This window comes from Lactuca saligna, chromosome 3 (genome assembly GCF_052625555.1).
Source record: "Lactuca saligna cultivar CGN05327 chromosome 3, ASM5262555v1, whole genome shotgun sequence".
NCBI classification, from domain to species: Eukaryota; Viridiplantae; Streptophyta; class Magnoliopsida; order Asterales; family Asteraceae; genus Lactuca; species Lactuca saligna.
In genome coordinates this window covers 39904295-39916317 of record NC_136419.1, presented here as the reverse complement: position 1 = coordinate 39916317, position 12023 = coordinate 39904295, and positions in this window count along the sequence as shown.

The following is a 12023-nucleotide window of genomic DNA, read 5'->3' as shown; positions in this document are numbered from 1 at the left end:
TTTGTGTTGTTTTTGCTTCACACAATCATAAAATCATTTCCTCCAACATGGTGGTGAAAGCATTTGACCCCTCTTGGATTTGGTGACTTTTTGGTTCTTAATGCTAGTTGACTTTCACTAATTACATGCTATTTGGAATTAGTGACTTTGACTAAGGAAATTGTTATGAGCTTCTCTAGCCATTTCAACAATTAAGAAAAGTCTAGGTAATCTCAAGCTCCTTGGATTACTATAGTCAAATTGAGGATTTAAAACAAGTATTGCACCATTGAATTCTAATGATATGTTCATCAAAAGTCAAAGTGAGAAAACTTTAAGTCAACCATCTTTCCCTTATTGATTTTACATCAAATTCTTATTTTTGGTTGCAATTGTCTATTTAAATCATAGTTAATTCTAGTTGTTTCAAGTATTTCAAAACATCAAAACCCCCATTTTTAATTTATTGTCATATTCCAAGTATTTTACAAAGAGATTTTTCATAGAGTTATCAAATTGAACCAGTCTCCGTGGATTCGATCCCGTTACCACTATACACTATTTTAGTGTGTAATAATTAGGGTTATTATTTGTGTTGGCCTCGACAACCACCAAATTTTTGGCGCTGTTGCCGGGGACTGGTTTATTTTTAATCAATTTGTTTCTCTATGCCCAGATCTCAGCGTACAGGTGACTTGATTTACAATCCAGAAATCGAAAAAGAAGCAAGGCGTTTGGCGAAGGAAAAGCGAATTGAACGTGGTCAAACTTCTAATCCTCACGGGGATCCGGAGGTGGAAACCGCTTCATTAAGCGACATAGAGCCCGATTCTAGTCCCGACCTTCACCAAGAAATTCCTGAAACACCATCCCTACAACAAAATCCACCCATTATTGAACCAATTAAAATGGCGGACGGAGGAGAAGTTCCCGAAAGAACTTTGAGGCAAATGATGGAGACCGATGTTACACAAACTCCAACCGGTATCAATTACCCGGTTTTGGAAGGAGGCTCGGAGTTGAAGTCAAGTTTAGTCCATCACCTACCGACTTTCCATGGATTGGAGAATGAAGACCCTCATAAGCATTTGAAGATGTTCCACATTATTTACATTAGCATGAAGCCACAAGGGTCAACCGATGACCAAATCAAGCTAAGGGCATTCCCCTTTTCATTGGCCGATAGAGCAAAAGATTGGTTATTCTATCTTCCACCGGGGTCGATCAACTCATGGACCAACATGGCAAGGGCTTTCCTTGACAAGTTTTATCCCGCCTCAAGAGTCTCAAGTCTTCGAAATGAGATTTGTGGAATCCGCCAAGGTCAAAATGAGACTTTCCATGATTATTGGGAGAGGTTCAACAACTTGTGCTATAGTTGCCCACAACACCAAATTCCGGAACAACTCCTCATTCAACACTTCTATGAGGGATTGTTTCCAATGGAGAGAAGACTAGTTGATGCCTCAAGTGGTGGAGATGTCTTTAGTAAAACCCCACAACAAACAAGACAACTTTTCAACACCATAGCCGCAAATTCACAACATTTTGGCCCTCGCCAAGACATGAAGAGAGACACACAACACAAAGTTAATGAAGTGGGAACATCGAATCTTGAGTCTCAAATAAAAGATCTAACATCCATCGTCCAAAAGCTAGCCATGGGACAAACTCCACAAGTGATGGTTTGTGGAATATGTGCAACCATGGGACATCCTATGGATATGTGTCCCATCCTTCAAGAAGATGCGGAGCATGTGAATGCCACGGGAGAATTCCAAAACTACCCAACAAACCATCTGGGTACCAAAATGCATATAATTCAAGTTGGAAACCAAATCCCAACGGAAGCTACAACCCAAGACCATTGCCTCACAATGCATTGGTTAGACCGTCCTATCCACCACCACAACCTCAATACCAACATCAACAACCACACTATCAATCCAAAACGCACCCTCCACATCATCATCAACAATCTTCTCAATCTCAACCAAGTAGCTCCGGAATGTCTCTTGAAGACATTGTCAAATCTCTAGCCACTAGTACCCAACAATTCCAAAAAGAGACAAGGACTAGTATCTCCAACCTTGAAGCACAAATGGGAGATATAGTTACGTTCATAAGCAAGTTGGAATCCCGTGGTAAACTCCCTTCTCAAACCGAAAAGAACCCAAATGTCAATGTGGTGACCTTGAGAAGTGGCAAGCAAGTCGGAGAAAGTAGTTCAAAGAAGAAGCCAAGGGAAGAAGAGGAAGAAATAGAGATCATTCCCATTGAAGAACCTACAGTCAAGAACGATGCACAAGCCGGAGTTCCAAAGAAGTCCATCCCTCTAGTAACACCAATAGCCACTCAACCACCGTTCCCCTCTCGACTTGCAACTTCAAAGAAGAATATGGAGGAGAAAGAGATTTTGGACACCTTCCGAAAGGTGGAAGTAAACATCCCTCTACTTGATGCAATCAAGCAAATCCCGAGATATGCAAAGTTCTTGAAAGAACTTTGTACCAACAAGAGGAATTTGAAGGGAAATGAGAAAATTTTGATGAATGAAAACGCATCCGCGGTTTTACAAAGGAAACTTCCACCCAAATGCAAAGATCCCGGAATGTTCACGGTTCCTTGCAAGATTGGAGATGTCACTTTTAGTAGTGCTATGCTTGATCTTGGTGCTTCTATCAATGTCATGCCCTATTCAGTGTATGAATCATTAAATGTCGGACCCTTAAGTGAAACCGGTGTCATAATCTCTCTTGCGGATAAATCAAGTGTCTTTCCTATAGGTGTTTTAGAAGATGTCCTAGTGCAAGTGAACCAATTAGTCTTCCCGGCGGATTTCTATGTGATTGATCTAGATGAGCAAGTGTCTTCCAAATCGGCTCTAATCTTGCTTGGGAGACCGTTTTTGAAGACGGCTAGGATAAAGATCGATGTGTATGCGGGAAGTTTGACAATGGAGTTTGATGGTGAAACAATAAGTTTTAATATTTATGATGCCATGAGATATCCTAGTGATGTTTCATCTTTGTACTTTGTTGATGTTGTTGAGCCAATTACTCAAGAATTGTTTGAGTTATCTAACGGTGATATGTTGGAGATGATCTTAAGCAAAGGATTCGATTGTGGGAAGCTAGCCGAGCAATTAAAGTTTTATTCTTTGGATCCGGAAGTTGAGAAGTTGGTAAATAAAATGGAAATGAAAAAATCCACAAGATTAGATGTCAAGCAAATTTAATTGTCCCAAACTCATACAAAATTGTCTCCATCCCTTGTTCAACCACCCGAATTGGAATTAAAGGTCTTACCTTAACACTTGAAGTATCCCTACTTGGGAAAGAATGAAACCCTTCCGGTTATCATCTCAACTCATTTAACCGAATTTGAAGAAGAGCAACTCCTCAAGGTGTTGAAGGAGCATAAAGAAGCCATGGGTTGGACGATTGCGGATATCAAGGGTTTGAGCCCCTCCACTTGTATGCACAAGATCTTAATGGAGGATGAATGCAAGCCAAGTAGAGACGCGCAAAGAAGGCTAAATCCACCAATGATGGAAGTCGTGAAGAAGGAGATATTAAAGCTTCTTGATGCGGGGATGATCTATCCAATCTCGGATAGCAAGTGGGTGAGTCCGGTGCAAGTCGTTCCAAAGAAGACGGGAATCACGGTGGTCGAGAACAACAAAGGTATGATGGTCCCCACCCGTGTGCAAAACGGGTGGAGAGTATGTATTGACTACCGCAAACTCAATGCAAGCACACGAAAAGATCATTTCCCATTGCCTTTCATTGACCAAATGTTAGAAAGGTTGGCCGGGAAATCCCATTATTGTTGTCTAGACGGGTACTCTGGTTTTCACCAAATCCCGGTGGCACCGGAAGACCAAGAAAAGACAACATTTACATGCCCATTTGGTACTTTTGCATACCGAAGAATGCCATTTGGATTGTGTAACGCCCCGGCCACTTTCCAACGTTGTATGGTTAGTATCTTTTCGGATTATGTTGAAAACATAATTGAGGTTTTTATGGATGATTTCACGGTACATGGCAACTCTTTTCAAGAATGTTTGACTAATCTCATAAAAATTTTAAAAAGACGCATTGAAACAAACTTGGTTTTGAATTTTGAGAAATGTCATTTCATGGTGAGTCAAGGTCTCATTTTGGGTCACATTGTGTCTAAAAAAGGAATTGAGGTAGATAAGGCCAAAATTGATGTTATTCAAAGCTTACCTTACCCGACTTGTGTTCGGGAAGTTCGTTCTTTTCTGGGCCATGCAGGTTTCTACCGAAGGTTCATCAAGGATTTTTCAAAGATAACAAGACCAATGTGCCAACTCTTGCAAAAGGAGGTCGATTTCGAGTTCAATGAGGCGTGCAAAGAAGCTTATGACAAGCTCAAAGAGTTGCTTACATCCGCTCCCATCATGCAAGCACCAAATTGGGATCTCCCTTTTGAGATCATGTGTGATGCAAGCAACTATGCGATTGGCGTCGTTTTGGGTCAAAAGAATGGGAGGGCCTCCCATGTGATCTATTATGCATCAAGGACACTAGACAATGCCCAAAGCAACTACTCTACCACAGAGAAGGAGCTATTGGCCATAGTGTTCGCCTTGGAGAAATTTAGACAATACCTACTTGGTACCAAGGTCATAGTGTATTCGGATCACGCAGCTCTTAAGTACTTGATGACGAAGAAAGATGCAAAGCCGAGACTCATCCGGTGGATCCTACTGTTACAAGAATTTGACTTGGAAATCCGGGATAAGAGCGGATGCGAGAACCTCGTTGCCGATCATCTAAGTCGGATCACTTCAAATGAAACTCCTCTCCCATTGCGGGACGAGTTTCCGGATGAGCATCTCTTTTCCCTTACCCAATCTATTCCTTGGTATGCCGGTATCGTTAACTTTTTGGTCACAAAAAGGTATCCCGACACATTCACGCGTTCTCAAAAAGACAAGTTGAAAAGTGATGCAAAATACTATGTGTGGGATGAACCTTATTTGTGGAAACATTGTCCCGATCAAATCATTAGGCGATGTGTGCCCCAACAAGAGCACCAATCCATTTGGCAATTTTGTCATGAATTTGCTTGTGGGGGACACTTCGGACCTAGCCGGACTTTGAGAAAAGTCCTTGAATGTGGATTATTTTGGCCAACCATGTCACACGATAGTTATATGTTTTGCAAAAGTTGTGAGCGGTGCCAAAGGACGGGAAACATTTCACAAAAGAACCAAATGCCCCAAAATCCAATCCTTGTTTGTGAAATTTTCGACGTATGGGGGATCGATTTTATGGGCCCATTTCCCGTATCATTTGGCAACGTTTATATTTTACTCGCGGTTGACTATGTTTCTAAATGGGTTGAAGCCAAAGCCACAAGATCGGACGATGCCAAAACGGTTATCGAGTTTTTAAAGTCTAATGTTTTTGCGAGATTTGGTGTGCCTAGGGCTTTGATTAGTGATAGAGGGACGCACTTTTGCAACAAAATGATGGAGGCTCTATTGAAGAAGTATCATGTGACTCATCGTGTCTCCACTGCCTATCACCCTCAAACGAATGGTCAAGCGGAGGTCTCGAATCGTGAAGTGAAGTCTATTCTAGAGAAAACGGTGAATCCGACAAAGAAGGATTGGAGTTTGAGACTTGACGATGCCTTATGGGCATATCGGACAACTTATAAGACCCCGATTGGAATGTCGCCCTTCAGATTAGTTTTCGGAAAACCTTGTCATCTTCCCGTCGAGTTAGAGCACTGAGCATTTTGGGCGGTCAAGAAATGCAACTTCGACATTGACGAGGCTGGAAGGCATAGGAAACTTCAACTCCAAGAGCTAGAAGAATTGAGAAACGAATCCTATGAAAACGCAAGGATTTATAAGGAGAAAACGAAGCTCTTCCACGACAAGTCCATCACCCGGAAGAATTTTGAACCGGGACATAGGGTCTTACTTTACCATTCACGGTTGAAGTTATTCCCGGGCAAATTAAGATCAAGGTGGATTGGCCCATTTGTTGTAATAAAGACTTTTGACCATGGAGCGGTGGAAATCCAAAGTGAAGAAACGGTACATATTTTCAAAGTTAACGGGCACCGATTAAAGCCATTCTATGAAAGTTTTAATGCAAGTGTTATTGAAGTCATCCACTTGGATGCACCGGAGTGTTGAACCAAGCTAGAAGGACGTCTCATCTAAGACGTTAAAGAGAGGCATTTTTGGAAAAGCTTTATGCTTTCGTGTTTCTACGTTCGAATAAAGAAGTTTTGAAAATGTTTTGATACGTCTTTTGAAGTCATTTTTGAAGAAATCAAGAGTTTCTAGGTGTTTGGGGCATTTGGGATCAAGAACTAGTGAAGAAACGGAAGAAAACAGAGAAAAATCGATTTCCGGGAGCAGGGGTCTGCGCGACCCGCGCACGGGTGCGCGGCTAGTGGGCGCGGCCGGTCTTCAACATGCAACAAAAAATCAAGCACCAAACTGCATGATATGCGCGACCCGCGTGCTGCTTTGACGACTATCCCCTATTTTGTTGACCAGCTTTGACTTTCGTTGACCAGGTGGTTTAATGAGTTGACCAACATTGACCGGGTGTTGACCACACTTGTATATGGATTAAAAACCTCCAGCAACTCTTCTTCTTCATTTCATTCTCTCAAAAACCCCTCATTCTCTCTCAAACTCTCAAGAACACATAAACCCACTTTTCACAAAAATTTGATTTCCCGGAGTTCCACCGGTCGGAATACGACGAGACCACCACCATTCTTCACCATTTTCCGTGCTCTACAAACCCCACCTAAAGTTTACTCCGATCCATCGCCGGGTCTAGGGGCGCCACCACCACCCAACTCGCGGCTTTCCGGCCAATTACCACCACCTCTCGAAATTCCGACATCACCAAAGTGTTTCTTTTTCGGGGATCTTTACATCTAACCAAACAAAACCTCAAAATCTCACCAAAAATTTTCCCATAATTTTTGAGCCACCACAAGCCGCCGCCGGATTTTTCACACAAATCAAGTTGAAAATATCCCTTCAATGAACAAGTCTTGCATTTAGGCACCCACGAATAACCAAAGCTTGGGGTGCACGGTAGTGGATTCCGGGTTCAAGTTCAATTTTGGGATAATACGGGTATTCTCTTTCCTTGGTTTTTATTACATTGCATTGTTTCAATTCAGTAATTGCATCCAATTATGCTTTGGAAATTGCCTAAGATTGTTAGTTGTTGCCCGGTTTATTTGGAAACATTGATTTGAGAAAGGTTGAGATTGGTTAATTTGCTTGGAAATTTGTTCAAAAAATTGTTTAAACTTTGGTTGGGATTTTCTCATTTTGTCTCATATTGCTGCCGAATTTTTGTTGGGATTATCGAATTAACCGAGTGGTGTTGTTGAAACCATTTTACATTGTCAAAAGTTGGGTGTCATTATTTCTTGGATTTTTTTTTTTTTTTTTTTTTTTTTTTTTTTTTTTTTTTTTGTGTACGGTCTAAAGATAGTTGCATTGATTTGAGAGTGGTGAGGTGAGGGATTACGTTGGTGAAGTTGTTTTTGATATTGTAGGTTTCGAAAATGGGCAAAACCACGGCTCGGACACGCACCCATGGATCATCGATCGATCCTAACCCGCAAAAGGATACCGCCGGTCCATCACGCAAAGCAGCCGGTAAACGAAAAAAAAGAGGAGAAGAGGGAAGCGATCCTTCCCTTACAAATGCTGAGATCAAAACCTATCGCTCCAATCTTCGGGGTCGCGCAATCCGGCCGACAAAATTCTACCATAAAAAGTCCATGAAAAAGCTTGGGGTGCATGATGGTGTATACCATTTGTTCATAAAACTCGGTTGGCGTGGTTTTCTTCGACTTTGTGACAGAACTTACGAGGAACCCACAATGGAATTTCTTAGCACATATGCACGAGATGATGACACGGAAGTCCTCACATTCCAGTTGAAAGGGGAGCATCATAGACTCACATACGAAGAGCTAGATTCTATCATGGGTATAGACGATCCATTCCGCATCAGCCCCCAAAATCAAGAGTACCAAGATTTTCTGCGTTACCCTGATGCAAACTTTTGGATGCAAATTTCCGGTCTCCCAACCTTCAACCCAAGCCGACAGCGAGCCAAGCACATCGTTCACCCCTGTTGGCGAATTGCTCACCGAGTCCTTACGACGAGTATCTTCGGGCGTCTCGAGCCCGGTCAAATCAACAGATGTGAGCTATTTTTCCTCCGAAGCATGAGGCGTGCACTCTCCCTCAGTTTTTCAGGCTTCTTTTTAGACAAATGTGACTCCATACGCCAACGTTCCTCAGGGGAAATTTTCATCGGGGGACTTATCACGATCATAGGTCGAGCCGCCGGCCTAGACTTCCCGGATCCCGAGTACATACCTGTCGACACCCCACCTAACTTCCTGCTAGATTGTGACACTCTCATCCGGATGGAGATGTTGCTCGATCGGGGAACCCGCACGTACAGTTGGTTAGACTCTGACAAAGCCCCGGTTTACATCCTGCCAAGTTGGATCGGTTCTTCATTCGATACAGGCGACCCCGACACTTGGCTTCCTCCTGATCAATTGACCCAAGCAGGTGTATTCCCAGAATTCGGTGATGATGAGGGTGACGACGCAGAGCAACAAGAGGAAGAAGATGACGAAGAGAACGACGAGATGCCCGAAGCTGAGGATCATTTTGACCAGCCCTCGATGCAGCAGCCGATGTTTCCGCATGATCAATTCCAGGCCCCTCCACATCATTTTGACCAGCCGCATCAGCAGGAGGGACACGAAGTCCCACCATATTTCCCCCCCATGTTCTTTGACCAATTTGCCACAATGTTCTCCACGGTGCAACGCATCGACGCCCAAACGCAAGAGAATTCGAGAGCCATCCTAGATGTGGCAAGCCGTGTTGATCGATTGGAGCAGTCCTCCTCTCACACTTCCCGCCAGGTCAAGGATATGTGGGACTACCACTATCGCCACGGACATTTTCCGCCGCCCGACCCCCCGATTTAGGTCCTTTCCGCCCTTTCCTCAAGCATTGAGGACAATGCTCGTTCTTAAGCTTGGGGTGGGGCATTTCATTTTCCTTTTATTTTTTTTCATGCATTTTTAATTAGGTTGCATAACATTTTAGTTTTAAGCTAATTTTCATTCATTTTTTTTTAATTCCAAAAAGATTTTATTTTCTTCATTTTCCACTTTTTATTTTTGCATAACTTTTAGCTTAAGACATTAGCATTCATGCATTTTTGTTGTCTGTTTATTCTCACCTCTCTTGGATGCCATGGAACAGGTTCACAGTTATTGTATCATTATTGGTCCAGGATCTTGTTGCTATCTCACCCATCGAATCGGGACCACTAGCTGCAGTTTGGGATTTCATACTTGGGATCAGATGCTGGTAGCTTAAAGGGGTAAGTGATCATGGCCAGGTAGTTTCATGAAGAATTATGCATACAATACTAACAACTGTAGGATATACTATAGCAATGGGTGTTCTTAGCCTTGCGGTCACTACCGCGGAGAGGATCACACTTGATCATGTTTGAACTGTTAGGATGAAGCATTGGTGCTTGTCCCCGAGTAGAATCCATATCCGGTCTCTTTACATCACCATATCTTTTTGCGATTTTCTTAGAATTTAGAGAGTCTTTTAGTCCACATTTGGACATTTTCATTATCTTTGAAAAACCACAAGTTTGAAAAGGAGCTTACATTACATCTTTATGCTCCACACATGGTCATTTTCACACTTAGGCCATTCGGATTATATCATTACCCTTTCGGTTCCACCTACACACCTTTGGGAACCAAATTTTGAGTCAAAGGGTTTTCTCATCAAAAAAAAAAAAACAAAAACAAAAACAAAATGAAGCATGCAAATTTTCAGTTGCAACTATCTTAGATAGGTGGCCGGTTCAATTATTGAACAAATTTCCCAACATCTTGGTCACCCGGCGTTTGATATTCATTTATTTAGGTATGTTTTATTGTATATAGATCGAGTTGTTTTTCGCAAATTGGTGATGTTAGGGAGACTGTCAAGTCGGATACTACGGGAGGTTTGGGCCAACACCAAGTGAATCGATTCCTACAACGGTGCCCGAGCGATTAAACCTAGTTACACATGAGAGAAACCGACAAATGTGAGATCAGAGTGTACACTTAAAAAAGAGCTCCACCCGAGCCCATCCAGTTGCTTTCTCCCTACTACAGATGTTCTTCATTGTATACATGTTCCATTGACGCTGCGACTGCTCATCCCTCCTTACTCACCTAAAGGAGTTGTCCTGGCTGTGGTTTATGGGTCCATTGTCATCGGATGAAAAAGTTGTGAGATAGCAGCGAAATCAATTCTGACCATGTTGACTAACGTCGAACAGGTTCCATGGTTCTATCAATTCTTTTTATTTCTAGGGTAGTTCATCCCAAGTTCATTTAGTCTTGTCTTACTTGAGGACAAGTAAGGTTTAAGCTTGGGGTGATTTGATAGCTTCATTTTAATTACTTTTTTTTATAGTTTATTTTAGCATATTTCATTCATAATTTAGATAATTTCCATGCATATTTTCCTTTTTGTTATTTTATGACTATTTCGGGTACTCTCGAATCTTGTGAGCATAATTGCAGGTTTTCGGGTCTAGCGGAGCGGGAGTGTTCGGGACATATAGGAGGCGATGAGATTTGGTAGACAAAAATGATGTTGGGCTTGATGGGTAGTGGCGATGATGCATGGAGTGATCTTGATGATTATTTGAAGACTTGGAGAGAAATAAACTTTAAATTTGCAAGATGCGGGGGAATATTCAAGCGTACGTAAATTATTAATTGGGCGAATTCACGAGCTTTGGAGGATTTGGAGAGGTCAAATTGGGCTTAAAATGAAGAAAAACTTGAAGAAAATGGGCTAGGAGGTGATTGGATTCGATCTGGGCCAAGTGGGCTAAGCTATGGAGGCCCAAAACCTCAAAGATGCTACATCCAGGGACCACCCGCGCAAGAGCACGCGGGTCGCGCAACCTCCTGCAGGGGCAATTTCGGAAATTCTTCTTTTGAGCTATTTGAGGAAGGTTGGTGCCCATCTTTTGCATACTCTTGGACACCCGATTTTTGAAGATTCTCTCTGGAGTTTTGGAGACTTTTGAAGGCCAAGAACCCTTGAAGAACATCATATTTTTACCTCTTGATTCTTGCTTAATGTTTGGTACAAATTTCTCTAACTTTGTTTCTTTGGGTTTAGCCATGCTTGGCTAAGCTAATCTTGGTTGACTTTTGGTTAATCCTTTGAACTTTTGTTGAATGTTGAAGAATCCATGAACATGTTCTTGAATCTTTATGGAAATGTTTTGTGTTTTAACATCTTATCATTACTTGTATGTTTTAGTTCATGAGTTTAAATGTGTTTGTGGTGATTAGTTGGCTAATTTCTTGATTAAGTAAAGGATCCTCAAATTAGCAAGCAACAAATGATTTTTGTGTTGTTTTTGCTTCACACAATCATAAAAACATTTCCTCCAACATGGTGGTGAAAGCATTAGACCCCTCTTGGATTTGGTGACTTTTTGGTTCTTAATGCTAGTTGACTTTCACTAATTACATGCTATTTGGAATTAGTGACTTTGACTAAGGAAATTGTTATGAGCTTCTCTAGCCATTTCAACAATTAAGAAAAGTCTAGGTAATCTCAAGCTCCTTGGATTACTATAGTCAAATTGAGGATTTAAAACAAGTATTGCACCATTGAATTCTAATGATATGTTCATCAAAAGTCAAAGTGAGAAAACTTTAAGTCAACCATCTTTCCCTTATTGATTTTACATCAAATTCTTATTTTTGGTTGCAATTGTCTATTTAAATCATAGTTAATTCTAGTTGTTTCAAGTATTTCAAAACATCAAAACCCCCATTTTTAATTTATTGTCATATTCCAAGTATTTTACAAAGAGATTTTTCATAGAGTTATCAAATTGAACCAGTCTCCGTGGATTCGATCCCTTTACCACTATACACTA